The sequence below is a fragment of the Canis lupus genome, chromosome 28, assembly GCF_011100685.1.
Source record: "Canis lupus familiaris isolate Mischka breed German Shepherd chromosome 28, alternate assembly UU_Cfam_GSD_1.0, whole genome shotgun sequence".
Taxonomy (NCBI): Eukaryota; Metazoa; Chordata; class Mammalia; order Carnivora; family Canidae; genus Canis; species Canis lupus.
The window spans coordinates 23534949-23552567 of NC_049249.1; the positions used below are offsets into that span (position 1 = coordinate 23534949).

A 17619-nucleotide genomic window follows, 5' to 3' on the forward strand; every position below is an offset into this window, starting at 1 on the left:
CTAGGGTTCATCCGATCTAAACTTCTCAGGTTATACAGGTAAGGAAGTGGAGCCACAGGGAGAGAACTAAGTTCTCAAGCACAACCAGGGACTTTCACTTCCCGATTCCAAGGGCAGTCCCTTCCCACCACATGCACCGCCTCTGCAGTGAAGGCGTCTATGAGGAATGGATGTTCCATGAGTGCATGGTCAAAAGTTCATCACCAAAATGTTTATTACTCACAACAGTCTAACAGCTTTGGAGCTAATCCAGTGCCAATGGTCTCCTCTGAAAGTCAGTTTTTCAGTTCCTTCCCATCTAATCACAGATAGTTACAGTGATTGGAAACCGGGGAGCTCAGACAGGCAAGGTTGCAGGAAAGGGAGCCCTCTGATACAAATCCTCCTGGGAAGAGTCTGCTCCCACCCTCGCATGCAACTGGGACTCTCCCATGGCCTGTCTCGGGAAGGAGGAGAGTAAGCACATCCTAGGAGGAGTAAGGGAAACAGATAAGACACAATTACCCAGGTCTGGGAGAGTGACAGTCCCACAAGGAAAGCGAGCACCCGGCCCCTGTGCTGTGGGGACTCTGCTGTGCCAGTGTCCCAGAGGCCATTACTGTGTCATGAGTTGTGCAAGCCTTGCATGCGTGTGGTTGGTTGTGGCTGGTTGTGGTCTTCATGTTATACTTACTGAGTAGGTACTGGGTACTAGGTGCCAGGTACTGACCTAAGTACTCTGTTCACATTACCCGTTTTATCCCTGTATCTATTCCCTTTGACAGGGGAAGGAAATGGGTTTTAAAGGGCTTTGAGTCAGGGACACCTGGGCAGCTCGGTGGTTGAGCGCCCGCCTTCAGCTCAGGGTATGATCCTGGGGTCCTGGGATCGAGTCCTGTATCGGGCTCCCCGCATGGAGCCTGCTGCTCCCTCTGCTTGTGCCTCTGCTTCTCTCTGTGTGTCTCATGAATAAATAAATAAAATCTTTAAAAAATAATAATAAACCGCTTTGAGTCACTGCCCAGAGTCCCACAGATCGGGGTGGAGCCAGAGCCCCGGCATCTACTCTGCTCCACCCTCCATCCCTTGGGCTCGCAGCAGCCTCAACCCTCATCAGGACCAGCCCGACCCTCACAGAGGGAAGTGAGCAGGAGCTCCAGGGTCCACCGGAGCAGGGAAGCAGATGCTGGTTGGAGGAAAGTGGACATCGGCAGGAAGAAAACGGGATTCCCAAGTGAACAGCCGCACCTGTCCATGCCCTGGGGGGCCCGCACCACGAGATCGGCTGACCCGGGAGCTGCCACCCAGGCGTTGGGGCAGTGCGCGCTGCGGTGGGCCCGCGGGACCACGGCGCCGTTTGCACCATCTGGCCTCCCCGGGCAGAGTTTCCACCACCGTTGGCAGCTGAGGGTGAGCTGATCAGGGCTCCGGTGGCTACCGCTTAACAAGTTCATGGCTCCGTGGCTCCCGAGATGGATTACTCAAAGCCCCTTGCTCGGGAGCCAGATTTTCCGCAAAGCCAGCTGCAGGTGGCTTCCCATGGTTGCTATCAGCCTTGTTAACACCACCTGAGCTGCACATCATCCTTCTCCCATCTGCTGCCTACCAGCTGGGCTGCTGGAGGCTGGGGGATTCATTTTTCAATCTCCCTCCCGGCTCCCACTCTTTCCCTCTCTCCCCTTCTCCCTGTCTGCATTTTAATGTCAAGCCAAACTTCTCATGGGTTTAAAACCCCTACCAAATTTCATCCCCATTTTTAAGCCCAACCTCAGATGTGTATCAGCCAGGGGTGAAAATACTCTTTGCCTGTTTGGGGTAGTGGAATCACACGGGTGGATTCAGGTCCATCCTCCTCTGCCACCAGTTTGCACAGAAGTTTCAGGAAGCTCGACACAAAGCTGCGGTGGGGTGGGGGGAGAAGGGTGATGACATCATCTGCCCTTGAGGTCACTACTGTCATCCCCATTCCTGCCCACCCACCCCCACCTCCGCTCCCCAGGCCCCTGTTGGCCTCATGACCCTTCTGGAATAATCTGCTACTTTTTTTATTTTAGGATGGGGATAAACTGAGGCAATCAAGGAATTCTTTATCAAGACTCATTAGGATGCCGTTTCCCCCCGAGGTCCTGCTGCCTCTGTGGAAGACAGACTCAGGTCTCCTCTGCCCTCAGACACATCTGGAAGTTGCTCCATCTCCAGGGCTCAGCCTGGGGAGCAGGAAGCCAAGCCCCTGTGGGGTCTCTCCATGTCAACTCCTGTCCTGCATCCCTTCCAGGGTGCCTCCTTGCCTGCAGCGCTGAGAGTCTTTTTCTGGTCAGAGACAGGGATGGAAAGAAAGTCTGGATTTTATGTCATTTCCTCTGAGATGAGTCCTTCCTAGGCTACCGAAACTCAAAAGCAAGGAAGAGAGAATTTTCTCTTCTCCTTTCTGCTCTCACAGGGAGACGTACGGAGAAAGACAGGACTCCCACTGATGGATGGAAGAGACAAGAAAGAAAAAGGAATAACAATCAGTTAATATTTTTAAAATATGATCCTACCATGGGTTAAGAGACAGGCTCAGGCACGTGTGGCGTCTTGCCCAAAGACACAGTGCAAATGGGAACACCCGAACCAGAAGTTAGTAGCATCAAGAATATGAGATATGGGAGAAAATCCACACTCCCTTTAATCCAGTGGGTCTGGCTGTGAGTCAAAATAACCTGGTCACACATGGGGAATCTAACACAAGAGCCCCACGCAACTAAATAGTAATCTGTACTCTTCAGAGACTATTTTTAAGATAAAGACACCATGGCACAGAGAAAACATGCTCTCATGGTTAGCTAGCTATAACTGATAATCTACCTACTTCCAAAGAAATTGAAGCCATTCATAACAAGTTCGTGGCATCAAGACCAGAACATGATGCTGGGCTCAGTCTCCTTCTTCCAGAAACCAATCCGTTGTCCATCCTCCGTCCTGTTTACTCCTGGCAGGGGAAATGTTTTACCCACTTTTCACCCTTTGTAGACAATTCATTCTCAAAGATTATCCAGGAAGAGAAATAGAAGAGTTAGGAGAGAAATAGAAGAGTCTGTGTGCAGGTGGGCAAGAGTGCCATTAATGCACACTCGACATTCATCTGCTCCACTCGGGGGTATGTACGTGTGTTTGGAGCAAGTAGGCTCAACATCATCCAAAAATATAAATCTGACCAGTAATTATTACTTGATTAGTCCTAGGAAACATTGAACAACATCTTTATTCTTTTTTATTTGGGTCAGATAATAATTGAATGCTTCCTGTAACATCCCCATGCAGACCAGGCGTACAGGTGTCACCTATCTCATATAACACCCCTACACTCAGGGAATTTAAACTTTTATTGGAAGATAGACCAAAACAAAAGCTAACAAGAAAATATATAAATTGATTCTTGTATGTGAAAAGTGACAGTAAAAAGGCAAACAAAAGGCTGAGCTAGAATGGGAGTCAGCAAGTTGCTTGTTTTTGTTTTTTTCTTAAAAGGGCCAGATGGTAACTATTTTATGCTTTCTGGACCATACGGCCTGTGTCTCAACCTCTTGGCTCTGCCCCTCTAACCCCAAGGCAGCCAAATAGGTAATGGAACAGGTGGGGGGGCTGTGTTCCAATGAGCCTCATGTATGAAATCAGCCCATGTATCTTGGTGGCCCCTGAGCATGATGAGGGGGAGGTAGAGGGACCGTCCCTAACAGAGTCACACGTACTAAGGCTGGAAGGGTGAGGAGCCGCCAGCCATGGAAAGCAAGAGAAAAGAGCTTCCCAGTAGAGGGAACCCAGGGCTCGGGCTGGCTATGAGCCAAGCCAAGCAGGCGGTGCTGGTGGGGTGCCAAAGGGGCCGTCAGCACGGGCAGGGGGTCCCCTCATGTGCAGGCCTCCCTGTGGGCCATCCAAGGAGTCAGAACTTTACTGCAAGTGCAGCAGGCCAGTGACAGTTTTAAGCAGAGAGTTACCATGATTTGAGTGTGTTTCATCTTAGGAGCCTCACCCCTTGTATGACCAACCGCCAGGAGCTATATGAGCGACAAGGGTGGCAGCAGGGACTGAGGGAAAGGTGTCTCTCAGGGAGCTGGGCTGAGCTGGGCCGAGCTGGGCTGTGCTGAGGCGGTGACCGAGGCAATGAGAGCAGAGGGGCCTCAGAGACACCCTGTAGAGATCAAGCCCATGGCTCTTGCAGATATATGGCACATGCCAGGGAGAAAGGAAAAGACTCAAGAATGATTAACGGGGTTCTGACTTGAGCAGGGGGGTGCAGATGGGTTCCCAGGCTTAGCCCTGAGAGGCCACGTGTCTGTCAGTAAGGAAGTCTACGATGACGCAGAGGGCGGGACGAGTCCCAAGCGTCATCTGAGCTGCAGGCTCTCAAGCCATCCCTGGCTATTTCCTTGCATCTGTCCATCCACCTTAATTAGGCACCACTGTGTGCCCAGCACAAAGCCAGGCTCTAGACCCCAATTGGATGGGGTGAGCAGTCTCATAAGAAATCAGGCGAGGTGAATGAGGCTGCAGGCCTCCTCTGTGCCTGCCGCACTTGGCCCCCTCCACCCACATCTGTCTCAGGCTCCCAGACATCAAAGGATCAGAAGGGCAGTGAAGGCAGAGGCTGCAGAGGGATAGCTGTGACCTCTCAGCACGGGCTCCATCAGTGGAAAAACTAGGAAGTTTTAAAAAGCTTAACTTGGGGACGCCTGGGTGGCTCAGCAGTTGAGCACCTGCCCCTGGCTCAGGGCGTGATCCGCAGTCTTAGGATCGAGTCCCACATCGGGCTCCCTGCTTGGAGCCTGCTTCTCCCTCTGCCTACGTCTCTGCCTTTCTCTCTGTGTGTCTTTCATGAATAAATAAATAAAAAATCTTTAAAAAACAAGTTAAAAAGATTAACTTGTAAAGATTTTATTTATTCATTTATTTGAGAGTAAGCAAGAGAGCACGAGTAGGGGGAGGGGCAGCGGGAGAGGGAGAAGCAGGCTCCCCACTGAGCAGGGAGCCCAACACAGGGCTCCACCCCAGGACCCCGAGATCATGATCTGAACCGAAGGCAGACACTTCACTGACTGAGCCGCCCAGACGCCCCTAAAAAGCTTAACTTTTAAATAAAATAGAACTGTCACTTTTATTATCTTTAAGTAAAAGCTGGGCCAGATCAAGTGACTTAAATGCCAGCCTCCCAGCGAGCAGCTGGGGTGGGGGTGGGGGTTGTTATCTGCTTGGTTTTGACTGTTTTCCTGAGGAAAGTCCTCAGGAGAGTCCAGAAATGTCCAGAGACACCTGGATTCCAGTGCTGCCCTGCCCTGCCCTTCCAGGCCTGCCCTAGGGAGGATGCCCACCTTTGACCCTGAGCAAATCACAGGCCTTCTCGTGGCCTCGGTGGACCCATCAGTAAACTTGGGAGTTGGAGCAGCTGCTCCCGGATGCTCTGGTGTCTTCCCTCTGCCATAAATCTCCTCCGTCGGGTGATGTCATTGACCACAGGCGCTGCCCCAAGGGGTCTGTGGCTCGTGTAAATCATGAGCACTTGCCCTCTGTCTGGGACCCATAAATCACAGCACAGAGAGCCAGAAGGCCTTTCCCGCTCAGATGCAGGGCGCGCCTCACTAGCAGGCAGAGCCAAATTCTGTCCTTTCGGCAGAGGAATCCGGCACATAGTGGCAAACATGTGGCACCCCTCCACACCACCGCCACCACCGAGTTCACAATGAAACACAGATGCCTGGCCCTGACCCGCCTTCCTCAGTATGTCCTACCCAGGGACCATGGGTTGGGTCATTTCTGACCTCCCCTCCTCTCCATGCTTCACTGACTGACCCTCTTCTCAGCCTCATCCCATGAAACATTTTCACGTGTGTATGTTGGGTTCATTTATTTGGCAAATATTTACGAAGCACCTACAGTGTGCCAGACCCAGGATGAAGAGCCAGGGACAAAGGACAAAAAGACATGCATGTCTATTGATCGGGTAAGGGGACGACATCACAGCCTATTTAAAATTACCACTTGGAACAAGTGCCATGAAGGAAGTTACAAGAGAACAATCTGAGAGAGACGGACAGATGCCTAATGTTGATGAGCACTGGGTCAGGAGGAGGAGGGTGTTCTGGGAAGGCCGCTCGGGGAACAGGCATTTGAAGGGAAGTCTGTGGGATGATCAAGAGGACAGGTGGAACAGGTGGCGTGCCCAGAGCAGCAGGACATGATGGGCCACCTTATTCTAGCTACAATTTTGAATGCCATTTATTAAGGGTTTGTATCAGTCCCCTGGGGCTGCAATAACAAAGTACCACCAACTGAGCGGCTTAAAACCACTCACATTTATTCTCTCACAGTTCTGGAGGGTACGATCTGAACTCTGGGTGTTGGCAGGGCCATGCTCCCTTCGATGGCTCTAGGGAAGAAACCTTGGCATTCCTCGGCTTGTATGCATCACTCCAATCTGCCTGTCTTCACGTGGCCTTCCTCTCTGTGTCCTCTCCTCTTCTTCTGAGGACACCAGTCATTGGGTCTAAGGCCCACCTTCCTCCAGCAGGACCTCATCTTAATCACCCATGCAAAGAATCTATTTCCAAGTAAGGTCACATTGTGAGATCCCAGGTCGATGTGAGTTTTGGGGCAACTGGTCAATCCACTACAGGATTTTAGGCCGGGGGTGGGTATGATAGGCTTTATGTGTCATATCTCTGACTCTGGCTGCTGTGTGAGGGATGGATTAGGGTGAGAATGAGGGAAAGTAAGAGTCTGAGGAGCAGTGGGTGGGGTGGGGATGGGGCTGGGGCTGGGGCTGGGCTGAGAGATGGAGATAAGAGGATAATTCTAAATCTGTCTTGGAGGTTGAGTTGACACCATTGGCCATGGATGGGATGTGAGGGACAAAGGAGAGGGATTAAGAATTTCTCCCTGTTGTTTGGCCACTGAACCAGACACACTGTGAGGGTATGAAATGACATATTTCTTCCCTAATTGCCATGTGTTGGTGGGTGGCTCACAGAGCACACAGTTCTGCTGCCAGGACAGGAATCCCAAGTGAGCATGAGGCCACTGTCTCCACTTGCAGCTGTCCCCTCCAGTCTCCGTCTTTGGCTTGTGTAGGGCTTTCCATCCTGCAGGAACGGCAGAGAGCAAACCCACACTCCTGACCTTTCCCCTGCCCCCCTCCTATTTCCAGGGCAGTCTGGGCGTTGGGGTCACTGCTGTCACTTCAGCATTATGCCAGTGTGGCACACCAGCCCCCAGGACCTTCGGGCCAGAACCAGAGGCTCACATCTAACTCATCAGCTCTGGCAAAGAGCTGGCACTGAATGATGGGGGGGCGCGGGAAGAGAAGGCTGGATGCTCAGGACCCGATGTCAAAATACGAGCAAGGGAAGGAGGCAGCAGGAGGAATCTAGTGTGCAGACACCACAAAGAATTCTGTTCCCACTGAAGAAGGCATTTTTGAGGCAGCATCCCAGGGACTGGCTTTGAGAAGGGGGTACTTCTGTGGCTTCTGGCTTTCTCTTTGGCAGGTGCCTTAAAGCAGTTTTGCAACTTTGAGAGGAGCCTGTGAACAGTGGAAAGCAGTGGTTACCGGGTCGTGGCCAAAGGGGAAAGAAAGTAGTGCACAGGTGGATATACATGTGTGCACACACACCGGCACACACGTGCACACACACACACACAGGTTGCTTGGCAGGCCGCCTTTTGATTTTGTGCTTGAAGAATGCCAGAGATGCAAAAAATGCACCTGAATGGGAGCAAGCCTCCAGCTCCAAGTACCAGACCTCCAGATTACAGGAAACACAGGGGACAGAGGAACATGCATACGGACCCCTGAGGATGCCAACGGCAAGAGCCAGGTGTGGGAAACCACACAACAATGCACGAGATGTCTTAACAAATACGTTGCAAGGCAGGCACGTGGTGGGGGAAAGAAAATGTACAGCTCGAGAGAAACTTAAAAGGCCTAACTGCTTGCAAAGTGTGGCTCTTTCTTGCTTGGATCCTGACTTGAACAAACCAACTGGTAAAAAAAGAAAAAAAATTGAGGCAGTTGAATGTTGAACATCGACGGAGAACGACTGCTGTTTTTAGGTGTGATAATGCTATTGTGATTATGTTTTTTAAAGAGTCATTATCCTTCAGAGCTGCCTGCTGAAATATTTATGGATAAAATGATCTGATGTCAGGGATTTGCTTTGAAATCATCTGGAGGTGGAGGGAGCAGGGAGGAAACAGACAGAACAGAATTGGCCCAAACTTGGCAATTATTGAAGCCGGCTGACGTGAGTGTGGGGCTTTGTTATGAGCTTCTCCCCACTGTTGTGTGTGTTTGAAATTTCCCGTGATGAACAGAATTTTTTTTTTTAAAAAAAGGAAAACAAAAGGCCTCTGCCCTGCCACTGACCAGCTGGGGGCCCCTGGCCACTCCAGCTCCCCCAGAGCCACTCGTCTCAGGGCTACTGATTCCTGCTCGCAGGGACTAGAGTCTAGTGAGAGCTCCAACATGTCACTTAACTTCTGCTATTTATTTGTCCTTTAGTTGGTGGTTCGTCTCTGTTTCTCCCGGAACATTCTCAATGGGGTATCACACTCCTGGATTACCCTCCATCAGAGTTCAACTATTTTTCACGTCCTCTAAGAAGCCTGGCTGTTGACCCAACTCAGCCAAGGTGAATCCCTCCTCTGAGCCACCCTGACACCCAGCCTGGGCTTGCCACAGTGTGTACCCACCAACCTTACATGGTAATGGCCTGTCCCCAAGCTGTCCTCAGCACCTAGCATGCAGTAAGCACCCAGTGAAGGTTATTTGACCAAGTGAACAAATGAAACCAACAAGCCTTTGTGAAGAAAGAACCCTGAAGATCTAGAGGCAGAAATCTGCTTCCTGAGCCTTGTCTGTCTCTGCTTTGCTGTGTGGCCCTGGGCAAGAATCTAAACCTCTCTGAGCCTCTCCTCCAAGAAAGTCCCACTGACTGTCACACTGCACTACAGAATGAACGGCAATCCGGCCAGGGCCCACCACCTCCTGGTGTGTGGTGAACCTGCATAGATAATGCAAACGCTCTACCCATCCTGGCCTTCAGAAGCATGCCTGCTGCCTCCAAGCCACAGGCCTTCCCTTCATTAGACTCCCTCGTGTTCCACACACTCTGCACAAAGTGCCCGAGCCCTGGACAATGTCCATCATGATAATGGTGATAATCATCCCCCAGTGACATTTGAAATCAAATATATTAACATTTCAGACAAGCCCTATACACAGGGAGGGTTTAGTTTCAAGCCCTGAGAAATGGCTGCTGGGGATTAGCACAGAAGGAGCATCCTCCAGCTGCCGGAGTAGAAGCTGGGAGGAGAACACGCAGCCTGCCCGGCATGCCCACAGCCCACACTGCTAAGGCCTGGGGGCCCAAGAACTTTCTGCATGCCCCGTACCCGGGCTGGCAATGTTCAGAGGCGCTGGTGGCAAGAGCCACCCAGAGAGACCTCTGCACACGCAGCACCTGTGCCTGCAGCTGTGGGGACGTCAGTGGGCCCGTGGGACACGCAGGCTCCAGCAGCCCAGGACCGTGGCTCTGCCCGCGCCCTCCAGGGAGCCCGGCCCTGTGGTTAAACATCCTCCTTGGTGTTTTCCTGGCCCAGAGCAGCCTGGAGGAAACAGTTTTGGAAGTCAGAGCAGAGCCGGCTCCAAGGGTTGGTTCTCCAACAGTGGCAAGCCAGGGTGGCCACCGGGCCAAACCTTCTCATCCCATAGTCCTCCCCGCCTGTCTGAGTCCTCCTCCTTGCTGTCGAGGGCAGCTCACTGCCCTCTCCACCTCCTCCGGCTCTCCGTCCTCCTGCAGGTGCTGTGGTCCCACCCGCCCCCCAAGGTCCCCCACCCCAGCCGGGCCCTCCTCCCCAGCCCTTCAGCTGCATCTGAGCCCGGCCACACCACCTTCTCACCCACGCATCGTCCGCCAGGGCCTTGCCACCACCCCAGGCGGCGCACCGGGAGCCGGCCCCCAGGAGATGCACGGGTCTAGTGCATCAGATGAGCTCCAACTGAGTGCAGCACCCAGCTCGGCCATAGGACAGAGGGACAGACAGGCCTGGGGCAGGGGCTCCCCGGGGAATCTCACCCTGCAGGGAGGAGGCCGGAGGCACCACAGGATCCTGGACAGGCAGATCCGACTACACACACAGGGGCTAACTTGCGGAGCCCTGCTAGTGTCCACCACAGCAGCCAAAGCCCCTGAGAGGGGGCCCTGGCCAGGGGTCCCCACTCTAGGGCTCCCCAGCCAACAGTGGGGCCAGCGCTGGGCTGCGGGAGGCCCAAGGAAGCAGCAGCCACGTTTGAGCACCAGAGCGGAGGAGGGGGTGCAGGGCATGCCAGGCAGCAGGTCCAGGCACTACAGTATTTCCATCCTGAGGTCCCTGAGACACCCCAAATCTCACCCACTACCAGCGGGCCTTGCAAGCCCCCGCTGCAGGGTGCTGGCGCCCTCTAGCGGCACAAGTGCCGCGGCCCCTTCCCTGCAGCGGGGAGGACAGTCACCCTCCCAGAGGCAGGGCCACAGCACACTGTGCAGCTGGGACACTGTCCTTGGGGCTTCCAGTCCCTCCCCCCGTCCCCTCCGCAGCGATTGCCACCTCCCGCAGATGCAAAGTTCCACGTCCTCGCTCCCACCATCCCCAGCTTGCTCGGTGGATCCCAGTTTTAGGAAGGTGCAAAATTACCGTAAACAACGCCCAACAGGCCTTCTCAACAGGAAGGCAAAAGCTTGGTGAGGAGTGAAGTTGGGGTATGATGCAGGCGTCCAGGAAGTGTTCCTGGGCCGCGTGGGAGACACCCACTGTCCCCTTCTGCAGGGCAGTCTGGACTACCCTACTATTCCTAGAGCACTCACTCTCTCCAGGGGAAGAAGCATGCAGGTGGCGCCACAAAGAGAGAACACCAGGGGCCTGGAGCCCACTGCTTATGCAATAGCGTTGAGGGCCAACTGGGCTGAGCCCTGGGGAGCACAGAGCAAAGGCCGAAAGAGATGCCGAGCCTGGCCCCTCACTCTCTGCAGCCACCGCAAGCATTCCTCACCTGGTGGCAGGCAGCGAAGGGGACCCTGCTCCAGCCCCATTGGCACCCATGACCCCAACGGTATCAACCCTTGCTGCTTGCTTTGCCCAAGGGAGGCCCCCCCAAAATGCTTTCTGGGACACAATTCATCAAGCACTTCTGGAAGTGCCTCTGGAAGTTTCGAGTCTACGAATCAAATGTCAAGTCGATGGTCCAGGCCACACTGCCCCTTTTGCACCCACCCCAGAGCTGGCGGCTCCATCATGTCACCCTTCGCTTCCCAGAACACCTCCCTCTCAGTATTCCAGGAGGCTATGTCCCCTCCAAGCCAACAGAGTTGGTATTCGACTTGACAGGAGACCCCATCCCTTTGTGATAGGGAAGAGCTGCCTGTCAATCTCTAGAGCATACCCCAATGGGCCTGCTTCCCCAGCTCCTCCCCACCATGTCCCAGATACCATCATCCTCGGTGCGGTGTGGTTTCCTTCCTTCCCCCAGGCCACTGCACACCAAGCAGCAACAGTACCCTCAAAAAGGTCTAAACTCTATTGATTTCCCTTTGGTGACTTCCTGCCTTGTGCTCGGGTGCTGGGCTCCAGCCTTCATCCCTCCTCTCTATAGCCCAGTACCTTCCCGTCCTCGAGCCCTCCTCGTGGTGTCCCCTGGGCAGGAGCACCCCACTCCTGAGCCCCCTTGCAAAGCTGGCTCTTGTCAGCCATAAGGCTCTCAGCTTAGCTGTCCACTTGCTCAGAGAAGACTCCCCTAGTCTACACCCCACAGTGACGCTCTCTCACAGCACCCCATTAGCTTGGTTCACTGCACACATCCTCATCTATGCTTTATTGACACTCCCACTCACTCCTTTTAGACCTAACTCAGCACCTGGAACATAAGCTCCGTGAGGTCCGGGATGCCAGGGTTGTTCACCATTGTATCCCCAGCACCCCGCTGCACAAAGAAGGTGCTCAGTGGAATGGTTGAAAGTGTCCAGTGCATAGGAGAGATGCAACGAGGTTTGGGAAGAAGGAACGCTCACTTCCAGGGGACCCAAGGGCAAAAGATCTGATGGTGCAGAGGTGGTGGCAAGGCTGCAGAAGCGAAGGCACAGAGGAGGGGTGGCTCGAGTGGTTGGGCTTGACTATGCTGGGGGTGAGGGCAAGGACAGGGCAGGTGGTCTTGGAGGGCTCTGGGAGGTGTTAGCAGAGGAGCAGAAAGGCTCATGGAAAACCCACAGGGGGACCAGAGAGAGTGACAGAGGGGCCAGAGCCTGACCCAACACAGAGGACGAGCAGAGACTCAGCTACAGACATAAGGCCCAGGCGGCGGTGACCCGGCTCCCTCAGGCCTCACCATCCTCATCCTTGTCCGGTGGGACGGCAGACAGGAGAGAGGCAAAGGGGGACCGGGAGCGAGGCCGCCCCTCTTATCCCACCGGCAGGGGCTGTCTCTCTCCCCTTTCCTCCACTTGGAGGATCCGTCCTGAGGTCCCACCTGCGGCCCTGGCGGCTAATCCCGGGCCGGAGCCCTACGTGAGGTTCTAGCACCACCTCGTGGACAGAGCTGGAACGCGCTGCATCCTGGTCCAGGTGGGGCCGGATTCCGGGCCCCCCAGACCCGGGACCTCAGGAAGGCTGAGGGCGCTTGGGAAGCACAGACCACTCTTCCTGAACACGCTGCCTCTGTCACTGGGGCTGGCATAGATCATCTGCGTGGAGTGCTCCCGAGGTCTCCGGCTGAGGGAGAGAGTGGGCAGATGCAAGTAGATAAAGCCAAGGGTCCCGGGGAAAGTTTCCGAGTCATCTGGAAAGGGACACATCCTTTACAGAATTAGCATTCATTATTTTTTAAGATTTTATCTATTTGACCGAGAGAGAGAGAGCACAAGCAGGGGGAGCGGCAGAGGAAGAGGCATGGGGCCCAACTCAGTGCTCCATCCCAGGACCCTGGGATCATGACCTGAGCTGAAGGCAGACGCCTAACCGACTGAGCCACCCAGGCTCCCCAGAGCTAACATAAAACATTTTCTAGGTGCCAGACTTGGTGCTAACTGCTTCCTGAAGCTGCATTATTTCACAGTATCCCCTATGGGTGGAGAGGGGGAATCAAGGAACAGGTGGGAGGTCTCTGGGCTGCTGAGTAGGGAGCTGGGACTTGAACCCAGGGAGCCTGGGCAGATTCTAGGTGCTGACTGAATCAAAGCTGTGGACACCTCAGGCATGTCAGGAAGACCATGAACCAAGAAGCCCCCAGACTCCTGGGTGGGACCCTACCTGTTCAAAACTCTGTTGGCAGTTCAAGAAATGTGAAGAAAGCCATGAATGTGGAGTAACCATGACTTCCTGGTCATGGCCTTCTTTTCCTCATCCAGAGGCCCCAGATTTGGGATTGGCCCATCTGTCACACTCAATACCAGCCCTCGCTTCCCCTCTTGAAATACCTCTCTGGCCCTGAGTGGGCGGGATTAAGTCCTGAGGCAGACGTGTGGGTCCTGGGAGGCAGGCTTCAAACCTAAGGGGTGACCATAAGGCCCCATTCCGGATGTATCATCCTGCTCTCCCTCCCACCACCCTCACCCCTAACCCACCCCCGAATGTAGTGACCCTGGGGACTTACCACACCCAGACTGTGAAAGTCAGGCACTCAGGAAGACGCTCAAGGTCAAGGAAGCCCTGGGGCTTGGTGGAAAGAGCAGAGGTTCGAGCACCAGAGCAGGGCCATGTTTCCCTTAAGAAGCTTGAGGTGTTTCTGGAGACATTCAAGCCTCCACTTCTTCATCTGTAAAATGGGGAGGGGCTGGCTATGCCTGGAAAGCTGTTAGCTCAGAGACTGGCAATTAGTTCATGCTCAATATGTACCATTTTATTCTCCCCTGAAAAAAATAAATTTCCCATCTGCACATTCAGATGGCTTTCTTTTTGTCATTTTAAGTAAAGACATGCATTTAGAGGCATTACTCAGTATTGAGGGGAAAAAATTTTAAAACTGCAAGCGCTGTGATTCAGTGACCCCTGACCATTGGCCACAGTGACTCCTGACCCTTGGTCAGGGGACAATCAGGTTGGCGGGGGGGAACTATAGCAAACTTAAAGCCACAGGCCTCATCTAAATGGCCTCTATTCCACTTGATGGGATGAGCACTGGGTGTTATGCTATATGTTGGCAAATTGAACTCCAATTAAAAATAAATTAAAATAAAATTAAAATTAAAAAATAAGTAAATGGCCTCTATTCATTTCAACCCATTGTTCAACCCACTGGAATGCAGACCCAGTGCTGAGAGATCTTCTAGTAATCTCAACAAAAGCCAGAATTTCAGAATTTAGAAATCTTTTGATACCTTGAACATTGACTCCATTTGTTTGGCACTTCACAGTTACCAAGCTAGGCGGGTCTGCGGGACGAATTAAGCCCACAGGTGACCCATGGGCATGGGCCTTGCACGTGAGCAACTTAATAGTTCCGTGAAATTTAATTATCAAGTGAGATTTTACAAGGATTCCTGTTCCCACGGCCTGATTCTCACCTTTCCTTCCAGACCCAGTTGAAGACTGACTCTGCCAGCAACCCCCTCGGGCACTACCACTCAACCTCCCACAGCAGCTCCTGCGTTTGCCTCCAAGTAACTTCTCTTGGGAAAAGTCCTGTGTCTTCTAGGAGACAGGGAGCTGCTCCGGGGTGAGTGCCACACTTTGCACTTTGTATCCTGTCCCCTGCCTATTAAACTCTGTCAGTGTTGGCTGCGGATGACAATAACACTCCCCGAACATTTGCCACCCTGAGTTCTTTTTTTTTTTTTAATTTATTTTTTATTGGTGTTCGATTTACTAACATACAGAATAACCCCCAGTGCCCGTCACCCATTCACTCCCACCCCCCACCCTCCTCCCCTTCTACCACCCCTAGTTCGTTTCCCAGAGTTAGCAGTCTTTACGTTGTCTCCCTTTCTGATATTTCCCACACATTTCTTCCCCCTTCCCTTATATTCCCTTTCACTATTATTTATATTCCCCAAATGAATGAGAACATATAATGTTTGTCCTTCTCCGACTGACTTACTTCACTCAGCATAATACCCTCCAGTTCCATCCACGTTGAAGCAAATGGTGGGTATTTGTCATTTCTAATGGCTGAGGAATATTCCATTGTATACATAAACCACATCTTCTTTATCCACTCATCTTTCGTTGGACACCGAGGCTCCTTCCACAGTTTGGCTATCGTGGCCATTGCTGCTATAAACATCGGGGTGCAGGTGTCCCGGCGTTTCATTGCATTTGTATCTTTGGGGTAAATCCCCAACAGTGCAATTGCTGGGTCGTAGGCCAACATGCATATGAGAAAATGCTCTGCATCACTTGCCATCAGGGAAATACAAATCAAAACCACAATGAGATACCACCTCACACCAGTGAGAATGGGGCAAATTAACAAGGCAGGAAACAACAAATGTTGGAGAGGATGCGGAGAAAAGGGAACCCTCTTACACTGTTGGTGGGAATGTGAACTGGTGCAGCCACTCTGGAAAACTGTGTGGAGGTTCCTCAAACAGTTAAAAATACACCCTGAGTTCTGATCTCTCCAAGCACCTTGTTGATCTTTCTCACTGGCAAGCAGCGAAAGAGGCAGGGCAATGTTTATAGATCATTCCTCATCATCATCTCTGAACACGGATCTCAAACTGGGAACTAGCAACGTCAGGTTCTCTAATTGCTCCACTCGCTGGTATGCCAACACATTGGTTAGTCGAATTTACCAGTCTTTGGAAACACTCTTCACATTGCTTTGTAGCTCAGCATCTAGCCAACGACATGTAGCCATGATGGCTGTCTTAGTCTGGGCTCCCCTAAGAGCGGCTCCTGAGACAAGAACTGGTCTACAAGTCATTCACGTGTGAGCTGACACCAGGAAGCACCAGCAAGGGATGGGCAAAGAGACAGGGAAGAGAGAAAGCCAAGAGAAAAGTATAATGAGTGGTCACTGCCATGGTCAGTGGAGGTTAAGCCCATTGGAGATCCTCTGAAGTCTTCCCATGAGGGGCAAAAAAGCCAACCTCTTATCTTCTGGTTCCCACCCCTTCTTGGTTGAGGGTCACTCTTGGGATGTTAACACCCCAGCACTTCTGGCTTGCTCTGTGGGCCCTCACACTTCCCAGTCAGAGATTGCCCTCAGCAGGAAGATACAGGCAGACAAGGGGTGCCGGAACATTCAGGGGTGACCCCCGGGTGGCCAGGAGGGTATAGGCAGAGTCCTACAGAATCTCTACAAGAACTCTGCCTCCAGAAGACCCCATTCCATGACACTGAGAGAATGAATTATACTTGCAAAGCATCGTCCTCTGGCCCATCTTGCTTCCCCATGATAGGCTTGGGGCTGTGACCCTTTGCTGGAGTTGGCAAATGGGAGAAACCGTTTGCCCAGAGTGATATAAATGGTCACTGACTCTAATTTGCAGATTTGCTGAACTTTATATCACTAAAGGCCTTGCCAGGGAGTTACTTCACATAGCAAAGCATTTCATCCTTGCAAATTGTTTTGTAATTTTTAAGTTGATTTCCTCACATCTTTTCGGGAATGTGTCTAGTTCTTGGTGTCATCCGTCTCGGTATGCTGGCGGGTCCTCTTTGTTACAGAAACCCTATATTGGGTGTCTGGCCCATTCTGGCCCCTTCCAGGGTCTTGAAATCCGAATGCCCTTTCTGACAAGTACTCTTTCCACCTTTACACTTCACCTTAATTTATGTAAAACTATTCCTTGGGCAGTGGCAAGATTTAGTTGTTAATAAAACTGAATTAAAACAGCAGCCACGGACACAGCATTGATGCTGACCCTCCCAGGACAACAGATTAGAGAGCGCAATGAATTTTCAGTGAGAATGACCTCAATGGAAGGCTGCTGCCAATAAAAATTAAGTTTCCTCCTTGATCAAAAACAATGGCTGTGTTCCACTCCCCATCTGAGATAGTCGTTCCAAATTAATTTGCCTGCTTTGTGCCTACCGTGAGCGGGAACGTCAGTGGGGAAAAGTTAATGAGGCCGGAAGGCTCCCACCGAGCAGATTCCATACAACTGCCCAATTCGGATAGAAACAAACTCTCCATGAAAAATGACTTGTGGTTTTGAGCCTTATAGCATTACGTAGCTCTGACCCTGTTGATATCATTACTGGCCCAGGAGTCAGATTTAGAAGTGATTGATTCCATAGGGGAGGGGATGTCTCCTGACCCCAGACGGAGGGGCCAGGGCTGCAGGCTGTGCTGGGGGAGGGCAGGGTGGAAACGCCACCTCCTCTCCACACCAGAGACAGTGACTTTTCCAACCTGGTGAACACAGCAGAAGACTTCACAGTGAGCCCAACCAAAGCCTGCCCGGTGCTCAAAACGCCTCCCAAATAAATGCCATCTGCAGATTCGCTTTCAGTGTTATTAGTTCTCTCTTCCAGACATGGACTGGCCAGGGAGGCGGAGTGCCATCAGGAGCATTTGTAAAACAAAGTGCTGAGGATCGCATTTTTTTTAATTTATTTTTTATTGGTGTTCAATTTACTAACATACAGAATAACCCCCAGTGCCGTCACCCATTCACTCCCACCCCCCGCCCT

At 52.3% G+C, this 17619-nt stretch overlaps 1 long non-coding RNA gene across 1 annotated transcript; it reads right to left on the reverse strand.

Annotated features, from left to right (window-relative positions):
* Window positions 1–6213: 6213 nt before the first annotated feature.
* LOC119866521 lies at window positions 6214–13417 on the reverse strand. The gene is made up of 2 exons (XR_005380285.1): window positions 13291–13417; window positions 6214–7534 (listed from the first exon to the last, which is right to left on the reverse strand). It is a non-coding gene; the product is annotated as an uncharacterized LOC119866521 (long non-coding RNA).
* Between the last annotated feature and the right edge of the window lie 4202 nt (window positions 13418–17619).